Below are 26,234 nucleotides of genomic sequence, written 5' to 3' on the forward strand. Positions count from 1 at the left end.
ATCTGCCCAGCGAGCCCAATAACAGTACAGGTGGCCCTCCTTATCTGCAGGTTCTGCATCCACAGATGCAGAGAGCTGACTGCAAGGGGCTTGAGCATCTGCAGATTCTGGTGTGGGGGGATCCCAGAACCAATCTCCCCTCGGATACAAAAGGATGACTATACTTAGCCCACAGAGTTGTTTTGAGGCTTAAATGAGATAATATGTGCAAAGTAACCAGCACTTGATCAAGCTTTGTCATCATTATTATTGGTACAACTGCTGTTACTCTTCAGGAAGCAATCGCTGAGAGTTCAAGTACAACTCTGTCTCTTACTGGCTCTAAGAGGCCCCAGCTACCTCTGGTCTAGCCAAGAAGAGCATGCTAAGAGGTCCCTGCCTACCTCCCAGAGCTGCCATGACTCTCAAACGAGGCAGTGCTGTGAAGCTCCTTGTTAGTGTAACACGCTGTCTGCACGGGAGGGATCAACATTAACAGCCCTCAGGTGTGTGCACAAAGAAAGCCGAGGAGAGTTCCCAATATCTGCCTCGTTTCATCTCCAGCCACCCCAAGAGCACCCTGAAAAGTTCGTGCTTTCCAGGAAAAGTTCGGACAGGATACACACCAAAGCAAACCCAGTGGGACTGAGATTGGAGCTAATTTAAGCTTTATCTGTAATGTGATAATTGTACCAGAAGAGAAGTTCTGCGTGTGTCATTGGGATTTTTTAAAGCTGATGGAGTTACACACCTCTACGCCTATTTCTTCTTCCAGAATACCAAAAGCCATGAAAGTGCTGAGGGAACAGCAGCATGGGGCCAAGCCAGGGATTTAACAACAACTGCATTTCTCACCCAAAGGAACTGAGAGAAGCAGCAGTCATTTCTCCATCAAGTCTGCCTTTCTAGCCTGGGAGGCCTGAGCTGTAGGCTGCGCAGTGCTGGGAATTACTTAAATCATAGGCACCCACAACCTCTTGGGGGATGGGTGGCTCGGGCACCTGCCATACTACCTTCAGCTTACACATTGACCTCATCCTTGCCAAAACGTGAAAACTGCTCAGAGCCAGAGTCTAGAGTTTAGTTATTAGTATTGAACCAACGTTGGTTTCTTAGCTTTGACCAATGGATCGTGGTTATATGACGTTCACAGTAGGGGAACGTAGATGAGAAGTATGTGGGAACTTTCTGGACTATCTTTGCAACTTTTCTATAAATTTAAAATGGTTCCAAAATAAAATAAAAAGTATATGTAATTAAAAAAAAGAAGAAGAAGAAGAGGAGGAGGAAAAGCAGCTGCAGCAACCAGACTTCATTCTTTTTTTTTTTTTTGTCTTTTTTTTTTTGCTATTTCTTGGGCCGCTCCCGCGGCATATGGAGGTTCCCAGGCTAGGGGTCTAATCGGAGCTGTAGCCACTGGCCTACGCCAGAGCCACAGCAACGCGGGATCCGAGCCGCGTCTGCAACCTACACCACAGCTCACAGCAACGCCGGATCGTTAACCCACTGAGCAGGGGCAGGGACCAAACCCACAACCTCATGGTTCCTAGTCGGATTCCTTAACCACTGCGCCACGACGGGAACTCCCCAGACTTCATTCTTAAGAGGCCTATCAGGAAACTCCCTTGTGGTGCAGCAGATTAAGGCTCTGGCATTTCCCCAACTGTGGTGCAGGCCACAACTGTGGTGCAGGTTCAGTCCCCGGCCCAGGTACTTCCACATGCTGGGGACGTGGCCAAAAAAGAGAGAGAAAGAGACCATTAAAACCACCCTGTATCCTTTTTCATCTATCAGCTCAGCAATGATTCAAGAGACTGATACTACACTGTGTGAGCAGATGGGGGAACCACGTCTTCTCAATTCAGGGAGGAACCTCTTTGGAGAGCAAGGTCTCTAGCTTTCAAAAATCACAAGGCACACACACTGATCCAGCCATTCTATTCTGGGACTTTAACCTGCAGGTATACTCTCATAGGGACAAGGATGTTCACTGCAGCCTTTTGGTTTGTTTGTTGAAAAAGACTGGAAAAAACCAACAGGAGCCTTGTTAACTACCTTACAATACCCCATATAATGGAATACTATGCAATTGTTAAAAAGGAAGCGGTATTCTATTCATATGGAACAATTACCAAGAAATATTTGTTAAAGGAAAAGAACAAAACATAGAACAATGAGAGTGGAGTTATAGCTACATATATTTGTGGGCAGCGGGCAGGGTCTCATGGCCAGTCAGCTACTTTCAGCACAGCAGACTCACCCCAGGAAGGCACCAAAGTCCCTGGCCACTCACCAAAATGTGGACCACCTGCTGACCCTTCTCTCCAGCCCCCTCCTCTGCACCCAGCCCTCAGTTCCCCCCACCCAAATCCCCCTCTGCTTTAGGCTTCTTCTCCTCCAGTGTGTGCCCCATTTCAGCCAAATCCACGTATTCCCCTCCAGCTCAGTCCCATTGTCTTCACCTCAACTGCTGCTTCACCCTTGTCTCCTCATTCCCTGTGACACAAACAGGATCATCTTGCCTGGTGGCTCTCTGATCTGTCCACAGGAGTATACCTCCCCAGGGACACTGCTTGAGGAGGAAGCAGTCCAAGGGGGGAATCTGGAAGAGGAGGGGATTTGAGGTGCCCAGATCCTCCCCAGAGTCTGCTGGATGGCTCCTAGCACCCCAAAGGGGCACTAGCTCCAATAATTCACTTCCCATCTTTTCCTATTCCACATTTCCAATGGCTATGCCCAGCCTCCAGAACATGAGCCTGGAGTCTTACCACCCAACATTTCTTTCGAAAATCAGACCTTCATGGTAAGATAAAGCTGATCTTACTCACTTACTACAGCTCTACTGAAGACATCACTGAGGATTTGTGGATGAGTTTGACATTCACACACGCACACAAAAGCCACATCTTTGCAAGCTATTTAATACCCAAAAAGAAGACCTAGGGATCTCTGTATAAGGATTCAGGGTTTAAAAAAAAAAAAAAAAAAAACTGCAAGGGAATTTTCGTAATAAAATCAGAAGATACATGAAAGACTTTGAGAAGAATAAGCAAGTGTCCACACAAGTGTGTCTATTAATGATTGTTGAATTAACTATATTTCTTCGTTCACTCATTCTTCCATATCTCATCACTTTCCAGAAAAGACTTAAGGCAGCTCGCAAAGGTGATTTAAAAAAAAATACAGGAGTTCCTGTCATGGCTCAGCACTTAGGGAACCCAACTAGCATCCATGAGGACGCAGGTTCCATCCCTGGCCTCGATCAGTGTTTAAGGATCCGGCATTGCTGTGAGCTGTGGTGTAGGTTGCAGACTTGGCCCAGATCCCAAGTTGCTGTGGCTGTGATGCAGACTGGCAGCAACAGCTCCGACTGGACCCCTAGCCTGGGAACTTCCACCGTGGGTGTGGCCCTAAAAGGCAAAAAGACACACACACACACACAAAAAAAAAAAAATACAAAGAAGCAGGAGGGCAGGAAGGAAAGCAAGAAGAGAGTGTAGAACAGGACCAACAACAGTTAACTGGAGCCAACAGAAAGCCCAACCTGCTCACACAGGCTCTGCACTGCACAGGGACCCTCGTGTAAACGGCACACAGTCCTACGAGGCAAGTGCTCATTGCTCCCATGTTGTAGATAAAGAAACCAAGGCTGAGCAAGGCCAAGGAACCCACGCAAGACCACGCAGCTGGCAGATAACAGAGCTGGGACCGAACCCGGGCAGTGTGGCTCCAGAGCCCACACTCTCAAACTCCACACTCTCCATACCGGCAAAGCCAGGATGGAAGCTGGAGGCTTAGGAACTTGCTCCAGGAGGGACCACATCTGGCCCTCCGTGCTGCCACCTGGAGAAGAGGAACTTGGTGTATTAGTTCACAGAGGCCACCAGATGCAATGTGTCTGTGGCTCACAGGTTTTCCTACCGCCCTCAGACCAGGCAAGGGTTCTCCCCTGGGCCTCCCTAAAGAGCAGACTGAGAAAGAGTGAATTCCTCCAGGGCCAGGGATGATAAAGGCAGGTTGTTTCTTAGGGTGTCCCTCATGCAGGGTTCAGGCATCGCCTCTAAAGCACAATCAGTAAAAGTAACGCTAAGGGGACCACACAGGTGATTCAGTTACTCAACTGAATGGCCCAATCTGGGAATCATTTTAGAAGAAATGAAAGGTTCATACATTATATGTTCTCCAAGGAATCATCCCTAAATATATTTTCTCAGAGCAAAACTATGAACAGTGGGAAGCATTTTATTCTGACAAGTGGCAGGAGGGAAGCTCCTCTGTGCCCACAGTTGAATGTAGGCCCAGCTGGGAGCTGACACCCTCTCGTGAACACTGAGGGGCCTGGCAGGGACCTGGGGCTGAAGCCTTACCGAGGTGAGCAGAGCACCTGCCACAGGCTGGGAAATCTCCTTAGTAAATTGTTTGGGATGCACTCCCACACACAGATAATCTCGATAATGGAGACCCTGGAGTTCTCCTCACATGGTTATGTCCCAGAAGATACTGGGGGCAGATGGAGCCACTCCCATCACTATCACTTAAAAAAATAAAATCAAAGGAAATAAAACCCCCTTTGGGTAACTGGCTTTGATCAATGCTACTTCTAAGATGAAATCTATGCCAAGATAACCAAAGCAAGTAGCTTGTTGAAAGGGATTGATCTTGGGAGTTCCCATCGTGGCTCAGCATAACCACCCCAACTAGTAACCATGAGGATGCAGGTTTGATCCCTAGCCTCCCTCAGTGGGTTGGGGATCTGGCATTGCCATGAGCTGTGGTGCAGGTTGCAGATGTGGCCTGGATCCCGAGTTGCTGTGGTTGTGGTGTAGGCTGGCGGCTACAGCTCTTATTCAACCCCTAGCCTGGGAACCTCCATATGCTTCAGGTTCAGCCCTAAAAAGACAAAAAAAAGGGGGGGGGGTTGATCTTTATAAACCTGTTAAAACATGGGGAACAGGTCCTAAAAACAGTTACTTTTATTTTGGAATACATGGCCCACAGCCATTCTTTCGGGCAAATTGGATCAGCCGGCCCAATTGTTTGGGCAGCTCTTGAACGAGATAGAGGAGCCTGTCTCAAATCCCAGCACCACCACACACCAGCTACCTGCCCTTGGGAACGTGATGCTGCCATTTTGTTCTTCAGTTTCCTTATCTGTAAAATTAGGATAATAAAAGTCCCCACCTCACAGGGCTGCAGAAGGGATTAAATGAGCTTATACTTGCAAAGCGCCCAGACCAGGGCTGGCACAAGGTAAGAGCTCTACTATTTTATTTTATTTTTTTATTGGATTGTGATGATCATTGTACAACTACAAATGTAATAAATTCGTTGAGTAATAAAAAAAAAAAAAAGACACACACAAAAAGAGCTCTACTATTTTAAAGCAGCATGGTCATGGCCTGGAGAGAATCCAACTTAAGTCTATATACCAGGAAGCAACACACATTATCCAAAAAAAAGAAGCAAATGAAAACAACAGCATGCAGAAAACTTTGTGCTGCTGCTCTATCAAGAGGCTCCCAGAGAGCCCTGGCTGGCTTCCCTTGAGCTTCAGGAACTCAGCAATGATTGGCAGTGCTGTTCTGAGCATTACTGTATGTCTCTACTGGTGCACAGTTAGACAGCTTGAGGTTTTTTGTTTTCTTTTTTTCTTCTTTTTTTTTTTTTTTTTTTTTTTTTGTCTTTTTAGGGCTGCACCCACAGCATATGGAAACTCCCAGGCTAGGGGTCAAATCAGATCTGTAGCCACCAGCCTACACCACCGCCACAGACACGCTGGATCTGAGCTGTGTCTGCAACCTACATACAGCTCATGGCAATGCTGGATCCTTAACCCACTGAGCGAGGCCAGGGATGGAACCTGCATCCTCATGGATGCTAGTGAGATTCGTTTCCACTGAGCCACGATGAGGTCTCCCAGCTTGAGTTTTTAAATCAAGTAGCTGTTACTAGGAACCAGTCTGAGACCTAGAGAAATCCAAGCAGTAGAGCTCAGTTTGTAGAGCCAGGAAAATAAACAGCCCCAGAACCAGCCAGACCCTGGACCTACATACACCAGATTGAAACCTGTATAGATTATGACTCCAAGTTGGCCCTAGCGTCGGGCCTACTGGTCAACCTCAGGTCTGCCCCCTAAGATCTTCCTTGAGCTAAACTTCTCCAAGGCGAGGAGGGGTTCATCTTTCAAGGTAGTATGTGAACAGTTCTGCATTGTTTGGCACCCCCAGCACAGCAGCGGTTTTTCTGACTCTTGGGTAGCAAAAGGGAAAACTGGGTGTCAGTGATAGGGCACAGGCTCACCCGGTCCTTTGGGGTTAAAGTCCATTTTAAGATATTAGGAAGTCACTGGTGAGCTATGAGTCATCCCCAGGAGACAATTTACCTACCAATAGGCAAGTCCCCAACAGAATTTGAAAGCCCCGCAGCCCACTTTCTGTTTCTCCCAAACCACAAAGGCTGAAGGATGTCAGCCAGGCCCAGAGCCAAAACAAGAGGGGAATGGTTACCTAAATAACCCTTCCAGAGAGGATCAGAATCCCAGAAAAAGATTAGTAGCAAGAGCATCTAGAGGGCCATCCCAAGGCACAGGAAGAGTAGGGTTTCTTCAGATTTATTCCATATGCTATAATGTAACAGCCAGCTGCTGTTAATAAAGGAATTCACTGAGAACAATCTCTATAAATGAATACACCTAAAGACTGCCCCATAGGGAAGCAATGCTCCCCTTCCCAGCAGCTCCACACACAGGCCCATCAGCCCCACCACCAATTCCCACCCCAACATCCAAGCGATGAGCACTGACACTGGAAAGACAAAAATATCACACCGTGTAACCAAACCCATTGCAAGTGTCTTGCCGGGCAAATGTAATGTAAAAATGTTAAACCTTGTTGTACATCAAGTGTCATCCCTTCAGTTTCCTCATCTTTCTTTTCTTTTCTTTTTTTTTTTTTTTTCTCCTGTCGTTTTAGGGCCACACCTGCAGCATAGGGAAGTTCCCAGGCTAGGGGTCGAACTGAAGCTGTAGCTGCCCCCTACACCACAGCCACAGCAACACGGGCTCCGAGCCGCGTCTGCAACCTACACCACAGCTCACTGCAGTGCCAGCTCCTTAACCCACTGAGCCAGGCCAGGGATCGAACTGGAGTCCTCACGGTTGCTAGCCGGGTTTGTTAACTGCTGAGCCACAACAGAAACTCCCGGTTTCCTCATCTTATTTTAAATGAGGAAAATAAACACCAAGCTGGAAGGGCTGGTTATGAGACTTAAATAACACAAAGTATTGAAACATATGCACTGTCCAGATATATTATTTATGTATACAATATACAATTTATTTATATTGAGGGTGTCTGTGTGTTTTAAAATGGACTTTTCAAAGTCAGCAAATCGAGACCCTCAGGCTCTGGCCCCCTGAAACCGCTCCCCCTTCCCAGGCTATACGTGCACAGGGCTCTGTGATTTCATTCTTCCTCTTCTCCTCCCAGCACCCTCTGACTCATCCTGCTCCTCACCCACTTCCTGTGCAGCCCCCCAGACTCTAAGCTCTGTGGGGGTGGAAGCCTTGTCTATCACTGCATGTCATTTAGGCATTCTCTGAGGATATAAATAATAAGGATAAATAACATCTATTGAGTGTTCCCAGGTGCCAAGCGCTGTCCAAGACCTTACACACGCAAGCCTCCTATAATATCCACACAGCAGCTCTGTTCAGGACACGCCAGCATCTCCATCTTTCTCTTGTAGTTGAGGAAACTCGGCCTCAGTGAGGTTGAGCAACTTGATCAGATCACACAGCCAGGAGGTGCAGACACCAGATTCCAGACCCAGGCGACCTCCAGAACCCTCACTCTGAACCACCTTGTCATGTGGCACACACGGGTGACCAGTACAGTGCATGACGGCAGGTGGCAGGTGTCCCTGAGAGCACACATCTGTCTCCCAGCTGGGTCTCTCTCAAAAGGAGTCAGAGTAGGAGGCTGGAGAATTCCTATCCTCTGTTGTACCAAAAGGGAAATATTAAGTTGCTTGTTTGTAAGGGGAAATTCTTTATAACACAACCCAGAATTAATCATGTGTGATGAAGATGTCTCAGCTCCTCCAGCAGAAGTTCTAAAAGTGATACAAATTGCTATTTTGATTACTTTCATAGGATTTTTCCCCTCCAAGCATGAGCTCATGTGCCCATGTAATCTGTAGCCAGGCAAACAGGGACTACAGGGAAAGCCAGGAGTGAGTTCCCAGCTGCTCCACAGCACAAACTGCATCTGGTCCCGGCTGGTCCAGCTCCTCCTTCCCACCCTCCACTCCCATCTCTCTGCCTCCTCTGGCTCTCCCATCCTGTCCATCTAGCCCTGATCCCTTTTTTCCCACCACGACCCTCTCTCTCTGCCCTGTGGAACCTCATCGGGGACAAATGCTTCTTGATGATAATGATAACAATAACAGAGGCAGCATTAATCCAGTGTCTACTATGAGCTGGACCCGCTGCTAAATCCATTTTACGTTCATCTTATTTAATCTAACAACAAAAATGACAGGAGAGTTGGTATTATCCCATTTTACATCCGAGAAAACTGAGAGGTTTAACATAGTAACTTTGCACACAAAGGAAGAAAAGCTAATGTTTGGGAAGCACTGGTGATCAGCACGCTGGAGTCCAGGAATAAAGAAAGGGTCATACAGACTCTGGAGGTAAACCTGCAAGCACTTATTACCAGACTCTCCCAAGAGGTTCAAAAGTAACATAACAGGGAGGTCCCATCATGGCTCAGCGATAAGGAATCCAACTAGGATCCATGAGGATGTGGGTTTGATCCCTGGCCTCACTCAGGGAGTTAAGGATCCGGTGTTGCCATGAGCTGTGGTAGAGGTCGCAGATGCAGCTGAGATCCTGCATTGCTGTGGCTGTGGTGTAGGCCAGCAGTTGTAGCTCCAATTCCACTCCTAGCCTGGGAACTTCCATATGCCTCGGCTGTGGCCCTAAAAAGCAGAAAAAAAAAAAACCCAAAAAACAAAAAACAAACACAGCAGGTTGTAAAGTCATAGGCAGCAGCTTCAGAAGCCTGTGCTCTTAACCACGACGCTGTACTGCCTCCAGCAGTCCTGCAGATGTGCATCCCTAACATCTGGCCCGGGAAAAAGCACACCTTTCTCCTCTCCCAGCGACTTTCTAGGCAAGGCAGAGGGGTCTTCATGCTCTCTGTTCCCTGCACCAACCCCAGACCACTGCTCCCGCACCTCATCCTGGCACAGCTTCTCCTCAGAATCCAACAGGTCAACCCCCTCCATACTGTTAGTAAACTGCCTACCTTGCTCCTGACAGCTGCTCTCTTCTTGAGGACCTGCCACCTGTCATCTTCACCTGCCCTTGACCTCACTGAGCACACCTCTTTGGCTCCATGGGTCTTGATCTTCATCCCCCAGCCCCAGCTCCATGACTGGCCATAGTAGGAGCTTATCCTATCATTTAGAACCAGTCCACCTCCAACCTCACCCCTAAGCTCCTTCTGAGCACAGCCTCTCATCACCTTCCTTTCACACCCTTATCCTGATGAGCCAGCCCTCCCTAGGAACCTGCAGAAATCACAGCAGACAGATGAAATTATCTGCCCTTCTGATGGCCTGAAATGATAATAACATCGATTCCCTTACTCTGACCCTGGAATTGTCCGTATCCTCTTAAAAGCACTGAGGTGGACTCTGCGATGGTCTTCAATAAATTCATTGTGTTTTGTTTCACAGCTAAGACATCAGGAAAGGATCAATAAACCCATCTTTTCTCCAAAATAGAGGAAAGGAAAGACAACTCCATCTGTCACAATATGCCAAAGCTCAGAGCTGCAAGGGATCCAAGAGGTCCTCTCTTGCGAGCCCCTCCCTGATACTTGAAGACTTTCCTCAGTCTTCCTCCCAAGTGGCCACACTGTCCGGCCAGACACTCCCAGTGATAGGAAGCCTGCAGCCAGTCCCCATGTGGGCACTTCTGCCTGTTTGGAAGGTTTACTTCTCCCAAGTTGAAAGCTGCCTCTCTCTCATTTCCACGAGGTCCTGGGACTGTCCCCTGGAGCCACGAATAAGAGTACTTACTCTCCAATGTGGGGCTTTTGTTTGTCTATTTGATCAAGCTTGTTAATTTTGTTGTGCAAAACTTACAAACATCCTTTCCAATTTTTTGGCAGCTTGTCTATCCATTAATAAGAGAAGTATGTTAAAGTCTCCAAAAAAAGAGATTTTTTTTTTTTTTTTGCTTTGTTCATTGACAATTTTTGCATTGACTATTTGGAGACTCTGTTGCTTAGTATAGACAGGTTCAAGATTGTTATAGCTTCCTACGAATTTTCTTCTTGTCATGGAGCAATGATCCTCTTTGTCTTTGAGAATACATTGGGCCTTAGTTTCATCTGAGAGTGATATTACTCTATCACATTTTATTTATTTTCCTACCTCCTTAATTTCAACTTTGCAGTACTATTTTGTTTTAGGTTAATTCCTATAAACAGTGTATTTCTGAGTTTTCATTTATTTTTTACATTCTCTGTATTATCTCGAAAATTCAATCTATTTATATTATTGGGATTACTCAAACATTTTATTTCTACCATCCACTATCTAATTTTGTATTTTAAACTGACCATTCTTTTTCCTTGCGTCTTTTCTTCTTCTGCCTGTCTTCTATTGGATTCATTGAGTACTATATACATACAGCTTTGTCTCTTCTAGTTTGGAAGTTATACGTGCATTGTGCCTGTAATGATAACACTTAATTTGCTTACCTGCATCTTTTCTTTTATTTATTTATTTATTTTTTTGTCCTTTTAGGGCTGCACCCTCTGCATAAGGAGGTTCCCAGGATAGAGGTTGAATCAGAGCTGTAGCTGCCAGCCTACAACACAGCCACAGCAATGTGGGATATGAGCTGCATCTGTGACCTACACCACAGCTCACCATAACGCCGGATCCCTAACCCACTGAGCGAGGCCAGGGATTGAACCTGCATCCTCATGGATGCTAGTCAGACTCGTTTCCACTGAGCTATGATTGGAACTCCTCACCTGCATCCTTGGCATAACCAAATCTACAGTTTACCAATATATCTATCTATCCTCTCCCTGAGTAATACCAGGATCTTAGAATTTTTAACTCAGGGCAGCCCACCTCCAATCTTACATATTACTATTGTCTTAAGTTATTTTTTCTATTATAGTTAATTTACAATATTCTGTCAATTTCTGCTGTTCAGCGAAGTGACCCATTTACACATATACATACATTCTTTTTCTCACACTATCCTCCATCATGTTCCATCACAAGTGACTAGATGTAGTTCCCTGTGCTATACAGCAGGATCTCATTGTTTATCTGCTCTGAATGCAATAGTTTGCATCTATTAACCCCAAACTCCCTGTGCATCCCACTCCCTCCCCCTCCTTCTTGACAACCACAAGTCTGTTCTCCATGTCCATGTCTTATGTTATTTTTAAATCTCCCAAACTAGTCATCATTTTTATAGTCAACAGTTATTCAAATTATCCTTAGTGTGTCAATTATTTGGTTACTATTGCTTCTTTTTTTTGTTTCATTATCTTTTATTTTTAAATTAAAATTATTTTAAATTTATTTTAATTATCTTTTTAAATTAAATTTTTTAAATTTATTGAAGTATAGTTGATTTACCCATTAACTCTTAAATCTCATTCCATCCTTCTGTATTTCATATCCTTCTCAACACATGGTTGGGTCTTTTTTTTTTTAATGCACTCTGACGGTCCCTGTCTTTTATTAATGGGTATACTTAAACCATTAACATCGAAAACAATTATTGATATAGTTGTATTAATAGCTACTATATTTGTAAATGTTATCTATTTGTTGAATTTGTTCTTTATTTCTTTTTTTCCTGCTCTTTTTCTTCCTTCTCTGGGTTTAATTAAATATGTCACATGATTCCATTTTATTTGCTTAGCACTATGGAACTATACACTTAAATGAGGTTAAGAGAGTAATTTTTTTTTCTTTTTCTTTTTCTTTTTTTTTTTCTTTTTTGGCCACCCTGCAACACATGGAATTCCCAAGCCAGGGATCAGATCCAAGCCACAGTTGCAACCTAAGTCGCAGCTGCGGCAACACCAGATCCTTAACCCACTGTGCTGGGCCAGGGATCGGACCTGCGTCCCAGCACTTCCAAGACACTGCCCATACTGTTGCGCCACAGCAGGAACTCCAAGGGTAATTTTTACATTATTGCTTTTTATCACAACTTTTTTTTTAAAAAAGTTAAGTCAAAGAAAAGTTTTAGTGATTGCCCTAGAGTTTTCAATATATATTTATAACTAATCTAAATTCACCTTCAGACAACACCGTACCTCTTCAATTGTAGTACAGGTACCTTCTAACAGAGTATTCCCCATTCCCCTGTTCTGTCCCTTGTGACTTTACTGTCACTCCTTTCACGTATCCCTATGTTATAACCATGTAAATCCACTGTTACATTGTTACTTACAACAGTTAGCTTTTAGGTCAATTAAGAATAAGAAAAATCAAAGCATTTATTTTATCTTTACTTATTTCTTCTCCTTTCTCCTTGTAGATGTGAGTTTCTGACCTATATTATTTTCCTTCTCCCTAAAGAATTTTTTTTAACATTTCTTGCAAGACAGGTCTGCTGGTCATGAATTTACTCCATTTTCATTTGACTGAGAAAGTCTTTATTTTCCCTTCATTTTGGGGGGATAATTTCCCAAGACATAGAGCTCTAGGTTGGTGGGGGTTTTTCTCTCAAAGCTTTAAACTTTTCAGTCCACTTTCTTCTTGTTTGCATGGTTTCTTTTTTTTCTTTCTTTTTTTTTTTTTTTTTTTTGCTATTTCTTTGGGCAGCTCCCGCGGCATATGGAGGTTCCCAGGCTAGGGGTTGAATCGGAGCTGTAGTCACCGGCCTATGCCAGAGCCACAGCAACGCGGGATCCGAGCCGCGTCTGCAACCTACACCACAGCTCACGGCAATGCCGGATCGTTAACCCACTGAGCAAGGGCAGGGACCGAACCCGCAACCTCATGGTTCCTAGTTGGATTCGTTAACCACTGAGCCACGACGGGAACTCGCTGTTTGCATGGTTCCTGACTTGAAATCCATTTTAATTCTTATCATTGTTCCTCTACAAGTAAGGTGTTTTTGTCCCCCCTTCTGGTTTCTTTCAAGATTTTCTCTGCCTTAGGTTTTCTTTTCTTTTCTTTTCTTTTTTTTTTTTTTTTTTTTTTTTTTTGTCTTTTTGCCATTTCTTAGGCCGCTTCCGCGGCATATGGAGGCTCCAGGCTAGGGGTCCAATTGGAGCTGTAGCCACCAGCCTACACCAGAGCCACAGCAATGCAGGATCCGAGCCGAGTCTGTGACCTACACCACAGTTGGATCCTTAACCCACTGAGCAAGGCCAGGAATCGAACCCGCAACCTCATGGTTCCTAGTCGGATTCGTTAACCACTGCGCCACGACGGGAACTCCCTACCTTAGGTTTTCTGATGTTTGAATATGACACATGTAGGTTTAGTTATTTTGGTATCTCCACCTTACTGCTTGGCATTTTCTGAGTTCCCCACATTTGTGGTTTGGTTATCTGGAATTAATTTTGGAAAGTTCTTGACCGTTACTACTTCAAATATTTCTTCTTCATTCTCTCTTCTCCCTCGGGTATTTCAATTATATATAGGTGATTCCTCCCACAATTATCCCATAATTCTTTTTTTTTTGGTCTTTTTGCCTTTTCTAGGGCCACACTTGCGGCATATGGAGGTTCCCAGTCTGGGGGTTTAATCAGAGCTGTAGCCACTGGCCTACGCCACAGCCACAGCAATGTGTGGTCCAAGCCGAGTCTTTGACCTACACCACAGCTCACAGCAATGCCAGATGCTCAACCCACTGAATGAGGCCAGGGATCAAACCCACAACCTCGTGGTTCCGAGTCAGATTCGTTAACCACTGAGCCATGATGGGAACTCCTCCCATAATTCTTATATTGTGTTCTATCCTGGGTTTTGGTTTGTGTCTTTCCTTTTTCGTTTTTTTTTGTTTGTTTGTTTGTTTGTTTGTTTCTTTTGTATTTCAGTTTGGGAAGTTTCTACTGATACATCTTCAAGTTTACTGACTCTTTCCCTGGCAGTGTCTAATCTACTGATGAATCCCATCAGAGGCATTCTTTATTTTTGTTACTGTATTTTTTTTATTTCTAAAATTTCTTTTTGATTTGTTCTTAGAATTACCATTTCTTTGTCTACACTGCTCATCTGTACTTTCATGCTTTCCACTTTTTCCATTAGAACCCTGAACATATCAATCAAAGTTATTTTAAATTACCTATCTGGAGTTCCCTGGGGGTCTAGCAATTAAGGCCTAGTGTTGTCGCTGCTGTGGCTTGGGCCACTACTGTGGCAAGGGCTTAGTCCCTGGCCTAGGAACTTCTGCACACCTCAGGCAAGGCCAAAAAAGAAAATTAACTATCTATTAAATAGATCTAAAACCTATGTCATAGCCGAGTCTGGTTTTGATGCTTACTTTGTCTCTTCAGACTGTGTTCTTACTTGTCTCATTTTTTGTTAAAAGCCTGACACAACATATTGGATATAGAACCAAGGTAAATAGGTTTTTAGTATGAGATTTTATGTTAATTTGACCAATCTCAGCTATAACTGTCGGTATCTTCCTCTCTTTTGATTTTGCAGTAGCTGTTCACCCTGCAACTTTAATTCTCTGATGAATCAAGAAAAGTTGTTGATCTTCAGTTTGCTAAGCTTTATTTCTTGTTGCAGTATGAGGGAGAACTCCCAAGCTCTTTATATGTCAGAGCTAAAACTGGAAGTCTCTCATATCCTTCTTACTGAAGCACATTGCTTAGCAGTTCAGCAAGAGTAGGTGCGTGGTAAGCTCTGTCTTTGAAAATGTTTTTATTTGCCTTCACTGTTAAATGACCATTTATCTGAGGATAGCTCAATTGTTATTCTCTCTTAAACTTGGAAGATATTTTCTTTTTTTTGTCTTTTTTTTCATTCTTTTTTTTTTTTTTTCCTTCTCTAGGCCACTCCCATGGCATATGGAGGGTCCCAGGCTAGAGGTCCAATTGGAGCTGTAGCCACCAGCCCACGCCACAGCCACAGTAATGCAGGACCTGAGCCGAGTCTTCGACGTACACCACAACTCATGGCAACACCGGATCCTTAACCCACTGAGCGAGGCCAGGGATCGAACCCACAACCTCATGGTTCCTAGTCAGATTCGTTAACCACTTAGCCACGACAGGAACTCCTGAAGATATTTTCTATTGCTTTTTTTTTTTCCCTGCTGGATCCTTAACCCATTGAGTGAGGCCAGGGATCAAACCCACATCCTCATGGATATTAGTTGGGTTCTTCCTAACCACTTGGCTGCAATGAGAACTCCTATTTTCTATTGTCTTTTGACTTCTATTGATGTTTTTAAAAGTATTCTGTCAACCTAAATGCTATACCTTCTTTCTGATTGCTTTTAATTTTCTCTTAATCTCTGTTGTTCTTCAGTTTCACTATAGTTTTGCTTAGATGTGCATTTATTTTTATTCAGCTTGCATAGGTCTTAGTATGCTTCTTCAGTCTAATGCCACACGGCTTCCAACAGTTCTGTTCTATAAATTCCTTAGCCATTATTTCTTCAAATGTGCCCCCACCTCTATTTTTACACAGCAACTGTTAGACCTCATGAAATATTGTTTTATCTCTTCTCCTTTCTTTTTAATAATATGGGATACTTCAAAAATTTTCATGTCATTCTTGTGCAGGGGTCATGTTGATCTTTACTTTATCATTCCAACTTTATGTACTGCCAAAGCAAGCACTCTTACCCTTTCATACTTCCCAACTCTTTGTCTTTATCTATCTATCTATTTATTTATTTAGCATTTTTAGGGCTGCACCCGTGACGTATGGAAGTTCCCAGGCTAGGGGGTTAAATTGGAGCTATAGCTGCTAGGCTATACCACAGTCACAGCAACTCGGGATCCGAGCCACATCTGCGACCTACACCACAGCTCATGTCAGTGCTGGATCCTGAACCCACTGAGTGAGGCCAGGGATCAAAACCCATGTCTGCATGGATACTAGTTGGGTTCATTACTGCTGAGCCATGACGGGAACTCCCTCCCAACTCTTTAGACTTCTGTGCTGTGTTCCTGACAATTTCCTAAACTCTGTCTCCCAAATCGCTAATTTTCTATTCAGCTATGTCTTACCTGGTATTTAACCCATCAACTGAACTTTTGATTTTCACAACTAAAATTGTTATTTCAAGATAATTTATTTGGTCCTTTTTCTAATCTGTTTATTCTTTTTTCATAGTGTTTTTTTATTTTGTAATGTTTCTAGTCCTTTTTTCATCTCTTCAGTCATTTTATATTCTCTTTCAGCTTGTCTGTTATTTTAGATTCTTGGAGTATTAGTTTTCCTGGTTATATCTCCTGACATGCCCTCATTTCTTTGTGTGCTTTGCAATTTTTGTTTGTTTTTTTTTTTTTTAATTGTGAGCTCATCTTCAGTAGTTAACATTTACTCTGCAGGCATATTGTATGTAACGGACTGTGCTCGGCATCTCAAGAATTTCACTGATGTGAGCCCAGTTTTTACATTAATTTATCTTCTTGGGTTTCTTGTGAATAGTGAATAGTGAGATACCACACCTGCATTTGCCACAGTTGGATTTCAGCTTCTTATGGGAAACTTTGGTTCTCCTCTGAGTCCCATGAAGAATCAAGTTTCCCTGCTGCCTCCCTCAGCCTGTAGGTGAACTTTGCCTAGTACTTGTTTCATGGAAAGTGTGGTCCTTCTAGATTTTAAATTTTTGAAGGAACCTCAGTTCCAACTCCTATAATACATAGGTCTAAGACTATATCCTCTTTCTGAACACCAGCATCAAAACTCTAGTCCCTGTTCACCAGGAACTATATCCAGAACCAATACCCTGGGCTGCTGGGAGGTTAGCTCTGATTTCCTTCTATTTTTTCTTTTTCCCTTTATTTTCGGCTGCACCCATGGCCAGGCTGGACAAGCAATGCCAGAGATAGGAGCTGGGTCATTAGCCCACTTCACCACAGCGGGAATTCCCTTAGCTCCTTTTAAATTTTCAGCTCCTGAGGATTTCTCTTTATTTAAAATTATATATATAGTTTATTTTTACATTTGATTCAGTATTCCTCATTCAGTATTGAGATGGGAGAGGACTCTGAAACAGCTCAGATCTTATTATTGGAACCAGAAATCTATGTTCTTTTTTTCTTGTATTTTACAAAATAAGAAATGTTTGCAGTGTTTAAAAGAGCTTTGTGTATAGCCAAACTCCTTAAGCCAAACTTGCAATGTACCTGTAACCAAACATAACCACATGTGGCATTCCTAGAATAGACCTCCACCCATGTCCTGCACCTGCCTTTTATCTGTAGAAAAACATTACTCAAAGAAGAAAATTTTTTTTTTGTCTTTTTAGGGCCATGCCCGCAGCATATGGAGGTTCCCAGGTCAAATCAGAGCCACAACCACCAGCCTATGCCACAGCCACAGCAACATGAGATACAAGCCATGTCCTCAACCTACACCACAGATCACAGCAAAGCTGGATCCTTAATGAGCAAGGCTGGGGATCGAACCCATATCCTCATGGACACTAGTCAGATTTGTTTCCACCAAGCCATGATGGGAATGCCTCAAAGAATAAATGTAATCAGAGAAGTGAGAAAATACAGAAAGGCAAACAGTCAAGCAAGACAAAATAATAATAGTTTAGCTATTGAACAAATGCAAGGACCTTTAGTTCTTCCTCAAGGACTATAGATAATATTCTGAGCTTTGTCTTTTAAGCTGTTTTGCAGCTACTGAAACCCCCACCTGGTGGAAGAAGTTAACTGGATGCTGCCCACAAGCAACATAGACCCCAGACCAGTTGGAACCAGAGGGTTGATGGTGCTGGCTCCCAATTACCTCATCACCAACCAATCAGAAGAATGTCCACGAGCTGACCATGCCCCATTCCTTGAACACTATGACTCGTCACTCTCCCCTCCAGGGTGGGACACAGTTTTGAGGACACTAGCCTGCCGTGGCCCCCTTTGCCTGGCAACACAATAAAGCTATTCTTTCTCACATCACAAAACTCTGTCTCCTCCCTTCTATTCTGCACCAGTGAACAGAGACAGTGTTTCAACACCACACTCTCAAGACAAACAAGCTGTATGACTGAAATTACCTATTATTTTATCCTTTATGGACTGTCTTTATTACAAATATTGTTCAGGATTGTTTAGGGGGGATAACTCTACCCAGAAGTCAATTTTCACACAGTACCTTGGCCGAATCTATTGCTGTTACCTTATGCCACACAGCAAAGCAAGGTGGTCAATGTCACTGACATGGCACATTATTAAAAATGTCTTGGGTGAATGAATGAATACGTGAATGAATGAACATCCTAAGCTTTGCGTGAAGGAAGGTGTGAGGGAGCTATGAGTGAGAGAGGGTGAAGGGAGCTCTAACTGAGGGAGGCTGAGAAGGAGCTCTGTGTAGGGGAGGTGAGAGGGAGCTCTGAGCACAGGAGGCTGTCGGGGGGGAGTGAAAGGAGCTTTGAGTAAGGGAGGGGGAAGGCAGCTCTGATTGAGGGAGAGTCTCAGGGTGCTTTGAGTGAAGGAAGGTGTGAGAAAAATAACAAAGAAAACAAGAACACCCTAAGCAAGAGGCAGGCAGCTCTTTGAGAAATCACTGTTGATCTTTCAACCCACATACACAGAATTTGCCTGTCATCTAAAGAGTGGAACAGAAAGGGGGAAAAGAAAAATGCAGGCAAGTCAAAATAAAAATAAGAGACGGAGTCCTGATTTATTTTTTTGTCTCTCACAAAATGTCAGAACTGGAATAGATCTCAAGGATGACCCAGTCTAATCTGGGACCCCAATAGTAAAAAACCATGCCCCACAGAGAAGGGACCAGCTCAAGAGCCATCACGAAAGCCCAGGGTCCATCCCATGCTTTTATACCATGGCAACTTGCTCAGTCTTCCCTCAAACATTCCCCAGTCTTGCATTATTTTTCTTGGGAAGCCATCTTTCTTCTTGATCCACAGGCAGACAAAGAATACTCAGAATACTCAGCTGGTTGGAAAATATTTTTAAAGTTGTTTAGGGAAAAAAATGGGCACCCTCAGGCAAAGTTCTCAGTAGTAGAGAAAATGAAGAAGGCTAAGATCCCATTGAGTCCATGTAATTTTCACCCTTGGGTCACTTTAAGACGATGACAAGTCAAAGATGGACAATACATCTGGTGTAGAAGCACCCAGCACCCCTAGATATCTGGAGAGCAAGAATTCCACCATAATACTCACTATCTCATTTCAAAGGCAGGATGATATCCAAGTTAAATCTTGCTTAAGCATCTCAGGGGTTTCTCTCCCCTCTCATGCTGAGAAGCACTCTTGCCCTCTGCCCTACCACTCTCTCCACCCTCCTGTAGCTCCGTCCATGGGAACAGTCACTCATCTGCCTGGCTGGTCAGAGCCCAGGATACTCACTGGGCCATGTCCACCAGTGGGCAGTGTCATGTGCCCTGGGGTCAGAAGTCTTCCTATGGCACATCAGACTACAAGGTAGCAACTAGGTCAGACCATGCCTGCTTCCCACAGGAGGAACCAGCCACGCCCTCCCTCCGCTCCATCTTTGCCATCTGCAACTGTGTGGGTAAGGCATATGCTTCTTTACTCTCTAAAACAAATGATCTTCCCCCCGTCAATACCCCCAAGTCCCTGCACACCAAGTCCTCTTCAGAGAAGTCCCATGCAAGCTACTAAACTCTCCTTCTCATGCAGAGCTGAGTTGATGGTGAGGTACATTCCTATAGATCTAGACCCAACTTTCTCCAATGGGGGAAGACATTTCCACGTGAAAATGAAATGTACCTTTTCACAGAGGTACCCTTGGGTGGCAGGAGGTGCCAAAGCCCCAAAGTCATAGCACATCTCTCTGGAGCATCAGATTGGAGATTTCAGGAATGGCTTCCCCAGAGTGCCTAGGACTTTTCCTAGTTTAAGTTGAGTTGTTAAAAAGGCTACATTCTTGAGCCATTTGGTCACAGCAGCCTTGCCTCTGCAGAAACACACCAATTAGCATGTGATCATGACACTTGCCCATAGGACAGAGTCCTGTAAAACCTGTAGCCCCTCCATGGACACTGTTGAGAGCTGTGCCCATCACCTCTGCAGGGTGCTCCCTCACTGGAAGCCCATGTGACAATTTCCTTCCTACTCTAAGTGTCGGGAAAAAACATGGCTTCCTTTGGGGAGCTGGCTTATTTTCTGCTGGTGAACAATGAGAAGCCCACAATTGACTGTATTTCCCATTTCGCTTAGACTGCCAGGAAGCTCACAATCAAATCTGAACTCAACCCTAGTAACCCTGAGGGCCTGGCTGGAGAGTTGTGTGTGTGTGTGGTGTGAGGAGGGGTAGGAGGGAGAGGAGCAGGGAGGGGAGGCGCAGTGCTTTATAGGCCATGATTCCTGGGCAATGCCATGGTCTGGAGAGAAAGCCAGTCCCAGCAGGGCACAACCATTGAATACAGTGACATCATATGCACCTTGGCACCTATGCACCTTGGCACCTTGACCTGGAGACACTCCAGGTCTCCTCAGAGCAGCCAGAATAATCTGTATCAGATTAGATCCTGCTAGTCTCTGGTTTAAAATCTTACACAGCCATCTTCTGGCTTTCAAGATAAAACCCCTGGTCCACAAGTCCCCTCACAGCCAGGCTCCATCATCCCACTAACTGTGCCACATACCACTTTCCCACAGGACATCCTTTGGTTACTGGACCAAACAGCCTCAAGCTGTTCCTTCTGTCTGGAACACTGTTCCCATCACCCTTCCCTACCTGGAGTTCAAAGGCACCATCCTCAGATAGACCCTTCCTGACCTCCCACCTAAATGAAGTCCCATTCTTTACTCTCAGCTCACCTTGTCTGTCTCTTCACAACTGTGTAATTATTAGTAATGATACAATGTTTCACCGGCATAATTATTTTGTTAGAATCTCTCATTACCATTGGGTAAATTCTGGGAACCACATCTGTCTTTGTTGCTACTATGTCCCCAGCACTTAGCACAGTACTTGGCCCAGAGCAGGTGCTCTGTAAATATTTGCTGAATGAAATCAGTCATTCAGATGTCTACACCTGCAGAGGTAGGGAGCTGACTCCAGAGGACTGCCTACACCCACAAAAAGCAGGGAGCAGAGAATGTAGCAGTATTACCAGGTGCATCATGTGGGGCATGTTACCTAATCCCTCTGCCTCAGTTTCCTCAACTGCCACATGAAGGTTATACTGCATAGACTCTACCTCATAGGGTTGCTGTGAGCTCAAGTGCAATGTGAGAGGTTGTGGGGTTTTGGGGGTTTTTTTGGGGGGGGTCCTCTTTTTTGTCTTTTTGTCTTTTTAGGGCTGCACCTGTGGCATGTGGAGGTTCCCACGCTAGGAGTCAAATCAGAGCTGTAGCTGCCAGCCACAGCCACAGCCACACAGGATCCAAGCCATGTCTGCGACCTACACCACACCTCACAGCAATGCCGGATCCTTAATCCACTGAACAAGGCCAGGGATCAAACCCACAACCTCATGGTTCCTAGTTGCATTCGTTTCCACTCCTCCAGGACCGGAACTCCGGTTGTGGAGTTTTTTTAATTAGTAATTCCTTTCTCTTCAATTATGCATCATATTCTGTCAGCCTCCTGCAGGCTACAACATTTGTTGGAAGGACTTGATTCTGTTTAATTCTCCTCTCCACTCTCTACCCTCTCTGGGTCTGGCCCTGAACTCCCAGGCAAAGGATGCCAGGTACTGCGTGTGGGCAGTGAAGCTGGCAGCAGCCATTGCCAGACTTCCTGTATCCATACTTCTGGCACTCATGTCTTCATCAGAAACCCCGGCCCTGATCTATGTACTAGAAGAGCTGGACTCATCATTGGCCTACCAAGACCTTGCAGACTCCAGCCCTTTGCTGCTTGGAGTCCCAACCCCTGTGACCCAGGCCTTTCTGCCTACCCCAGTGAGGATCTCTGTGGGGAACTGCCCTTCAGCCTCCGGCCACACTGTAGCATAAAAGGTCTTCTCCCTTTATTGTCTCTTCTCTCCCTTCCCCTCATCCCATCAGACTTTCTCTCTATTCTTACCTAAGAATCATTCTTTCAGGTTGAAAGGACCTTGACTTTTAGCTAATCAAGCCCTCAGTGGATTCTTAAACTTCTAATATAGCATTTATGAATTTAAGATTCTCCTTAAATGCCTCCAGTGATGGGAGGCTCACTACTTCACAAGGCGGTCCGCTATTAGAAAGTTCCCTTGGCCTGTCTCCTTCCCTGCTCACACCCCCAAGTCCCATGTCTCCAGTGATTCCTCCTAGGAGAAATCTTAATCACCATCCTCTTTTTTTTTTTTTTTTTTTTTGGTCTTTTAGGGCACACCAGCAGCATTTGGAAGTTCCCAGGCTAGGGGTCAAATCGGAGTTGTAGCCGCCTGCCTACACCGCAGCCACGGCAACGTGGGATCCAAGCAGCATGTACAACCTACACCACCGCTCACAGCAACGCCAGATCCTTAACCCACTGAGCAAGGCCAGGGATCAAACCCCACATCCTCATGGATGCTAATCAGGTTCGTTAACCACTGAGCCATGACAGGAACTCCATTAATCACATCTCCTGAACAAACTCTGCTTTGTCTGCAGTGGAGGAGCCTAGCCCTGAGCACAGCCCTGTGAGGGGCGGGGCAGGGTTAGAGGAACAGAACTAGCTCAGGAGAAGGAGAGAGTCATTGCCCTGACTTTGGCTCACACCTCCAGAGGCCACATTGGTTCACGGGGCCAGCACTTCCTAATTCATGCTCAGCTCCCAGGGTGAGTAGGCTGGACTCCCAGGCTGTGTCTCCAGAACACATGCTCACCTGGAAGAATCAATAGGCAGCCTGGTTGTGCTGGAGCCGGGGTAGCTCGGTGGCTACCAGCCTGGACTCTGGAGCCGGGGACCTGACCTCCAACTTGGTTGCACATTTACTTTGTCCCTGTGGCTGAGTCATTGTGCTGATGTCACCAAGCCTCAGCTGTCCTGGCTGCAATAGGAGTTTTGTGACTCTGTGATGAGATGGGGTTGGGAGGGTTCTCCTCAGAGCATAGCCAGGCCCATGGTAAGCAAGGAATACACAGTCGCTACAAGAGTCACTACAGTAATTAGAACCCTGTGCATTTATGAGCTCAGAGCAGAGGCAAGTCAGTGGGTCAGTGAAGTTCTCCCAGGGCAGGCAGGACTTCTGCTGGGCCCAGAGAGCACAAATTTAGAAATACACTGAAACAGGAGTTCCCATTATGGCTCAGTGGTAATAAACCCCACTAGTATCCATAAGGATGCAGGTTCGATCCCTGGCCCCGCTCAGTGGGTTAAGCCAGCATTGCCGTGAGCAACGGTGAAGGTTGCAGGAGTGGCTGGGATCCAATATGGCTGGGGCTGTGGTATAGCCTGGCAGCTGTAGCTCCGACTGGCCCCCTAGCCTGGAAACGTCCATAGGCTGCAGGTATGGCCCTAAAAAGCAAAAAAGAAAAGAAAAGAAGGAAGGAAAGAAAAGAAACATACTGAAACAAGGTGCCATGCAGGGAAACTATGAGCAGGAGTTTGGAGTGGAAACAACCACATTAAGAAAGACAATAACTACAGTCCCTACCACCCTGCATGCTCAGAGCTATCCCTGGGGTTCCCTGCTCGTGCGTACATGCACACACACACACACACACACACACACACACACGCATGCACATGCCAGCCCAGCATCCCTGGCCTCCATCAGACCAGAGGAGCCCAGCTTGTGACGAGCAGTGAGAAGCCAGGCCTGGCCACAGCCAGAGCATCCTGTAGGCAACAGGAGGGCCATGGGGACAGTGAAGGGTGGTGCCACAGGGACATTGAAGGGTGGTGATGAAAACAAAGAGCTGGGGTTGGGGTGTTAAGCAGAGAGAAACCACGAGGGGCTCTAATGTGGAATGAGCTTCAGGAAGAGAGATCCAGCAGTGGCAGCAGAGGAAGAGGCAGGAGGCCCACTGATGGGTGCTTCCAGGTGAGCAGACTAGTCCAGGCCACAGACTCAGGGCTCACTGGGGCACACTGCCCCCAAAACAAAAGCCAAACCTCCTTACTCCTCATCCCAGCCCTCTGAGGTTTAGGTCCGCTCCCTCCTGCTTCTCCGGCCTGACTTTCCATCACTCCGTCCCTATGCCAACCACCTGGACCAGCCTGGAGTTCCCTGCCATACTCAGGTTCCTCTGGGCCTTCATCCATGCTGTTCCTTCTGCTTAGAATGCCCTCTCCAGCCAACTCTCTACCATCGCCACAGAGCTGGATTCTGCCCATCCCTCAAGGCACAGCACTGACACCTCCTCCAGGAAGCCTTCCCCCATTCTCAGCCTGGCACACCTGTCTGCTCACCCTCTTTGCTCCCTACCTGCTCTCTTCCCAGAGTCCCCCTGAAGAAAGGAAGCATGCCTGGCACCTCATCTTTTTTCCCACAGTCCCCAGCCCTTTTTCTGACTCAGGGAGCATTCAGGCCCTCTCTGATGACCGAACTCAATCATGCTCAGAAACACAAACCAGCCCCTTCGCTAGAGGAGGACATCCACAGAAGCAGCCACAAAAATGCTACCGTGCAGAGGGCAAAGCAGCTTATGGGAGTAGCAGGCATTTCTGGTGGCTTCTCTGTTAGACAAGGGACAGGCCTTCTCCCAGTTTAACCCCCCATGACCTTTGAACTTCCTAGGAGGTCAACAGCACGTCCCCCTTCCCCAGCTGTCTTTCTGTCTCTGGCCCAATGGGAGGGAGGGCCCTGGGCCCTGTTCCATTTTGCGCCCGTATTGATCTGTTGGCAGCAATGGGCTGGATAATTAGCCAGGAATTAGGGTTTCTATTACAGCCAGGAGGCTGCTCCAGCTGATTTATCACCTGAATAATTTACTGTGATTGAAAGGAAATTAAAATGAACTCCATTTGACAACTGTGAGCTTTTATGGGCTTTAGTGAAGGCTCAAAAGCCAGATTAATAGCCTGGTGTTGGTTAATAGTCTGCCGAGAGTAAATACGGCAGGCTGTGCTCGGTGGCAGCCCTCCTGCCTGAGGAGGGACCAGCTCCCGCCAGGAGCGCAGCGCCCACGACAGCGTCAATGCGAGTTTTACTGAAACAGATTCCGCTGTTCGAAACACACACGCACACACACCACCCATGATTGTTATTTTTTTCTCTCTCTCCTCTCTCTCTCTCTTCCAAAGTGATTTTTACTCACTCCACATGTAGGGAAAACAGAATTGCTTTTTCAATAACCATTTTGAAAAGGAAGTGTTTCATTGCCCCAGGAGTGTGTGTACCTTAACCCCTTCCATCCAGGGACAAGGGTTTACTAAGTTCCCATATAAAAGGGAGAAGCCTGGGCCCACCCACCCAGGGCAGCTCTTGGCAGCAGAAGGCAGCCAGGTGAGAGTGGCTGTGACAGGCAGGATCTCAGCCTAGCCCTGAAGAGGAATGATCTTCCCCTGGATAGTCAGGTGGGATGAGTAAGGAGGATTTGACACCCCCCCCAACCCACCCCCAAGCCTATGGCAAGACTGAAGATTCTAGAATGATGACTAGCCACCCCTAGCTGCAAAAGGCCAGTTCTAAAAACCAGCCAGTCAGGGCAGTTCCCGTTGTGGCGCAGCAGAAACGAATCTGACTAGGAATCGTGAGGTTGCAGGTTCAATCCCTGGCCTCGCTCAGTGGGCTACGGATCAGGCGTTGCCATGAGCTAGGGTGTAGGCCGCAGATGCGGCTTGGATCCCACATCGCTGTGGCTCTGGCTAGGCCAGCAGCTGTAGCTCCTATTCAACCCCTAGCCTGGGAGCCTCCATGTGCCATGGGTGCGGCCTTGAAAACCAAAAAAAAAAAAAAAGAATAATAAAAACCAGCCAGCCAGAAAACTGGCTTCTAGAATTGTTTGGGAACATGGAGGCCAGAGTAACCATCTGACATAAGATGGACAAAATATCCTGAGGTCAGAGTCCAGATCTGCAGATGTCTCAGGGAAATGGGGTGAACAGTCTGGAAAAAATGTTTCAGGGTGTAAAACGGGACTCACAAATCTTGCCTGGCCTGTGGTGTAGCAGGCATTTACATAGAGAACCTGAAGAGAGGATGGATGT

The 26,234-nt window shown here is 45.8% G+C and overlaps 1 protein-coding gene and 1 non-coding gene across 10 annotated transcripts in view; both read right to left on the minus strand.

Moving 5' to 3' along the window:
• PAX5 (paired box 5) overlaps window positions 1-26,234 on the minus strand; it is a 212,210-nt gene that overhangs the window by 116,590 nt on the left and 69,386 nt on the right. Inside the window, exon 7 of one of the 9 annotated variants that reach the window (XR_014824178.1) lies at window positions 22,450-22,511. The exons of the other annotated variants lie outside the window; for them this stretch is intronic. The gene's annotated coding sequence lies outside the window, so the exon portion shown is untranslated. Of the gene's footprint in view, window positions 1-22,449; window positions 22,512-26,234 lie in introns of those variants that run through there. 9 annotated transcript variants of the gene reach the window in all.
• On the minus strand, window positions 15,735-15,836 carry LOC146407095 (U6 spliceosomal RNA). Its single transcript, XR_014832520.1, has one exon. It is a non-coding gene; the product is annotated as a U6 spliceosomal RNA (small nuclear RNA).

Source organism: Sus scrofa, chromosome 1 (assembly GCF_054392235.1).
Source record: "Sus scrofa isolate SSC_HxYL_T2T_F1_AM1 chromosome 1, Sscrofa_HxYL_maternal_Yorkshire_Landrace_v2.0, whole genome shotgun sequence".
Taxonomy (NCBI): domain Eukaryota; kingdom Metazoa; phylum Chordata; class Mammalia; order Artiodactyla; family Suidae; genus Sus; species Sus scrofa.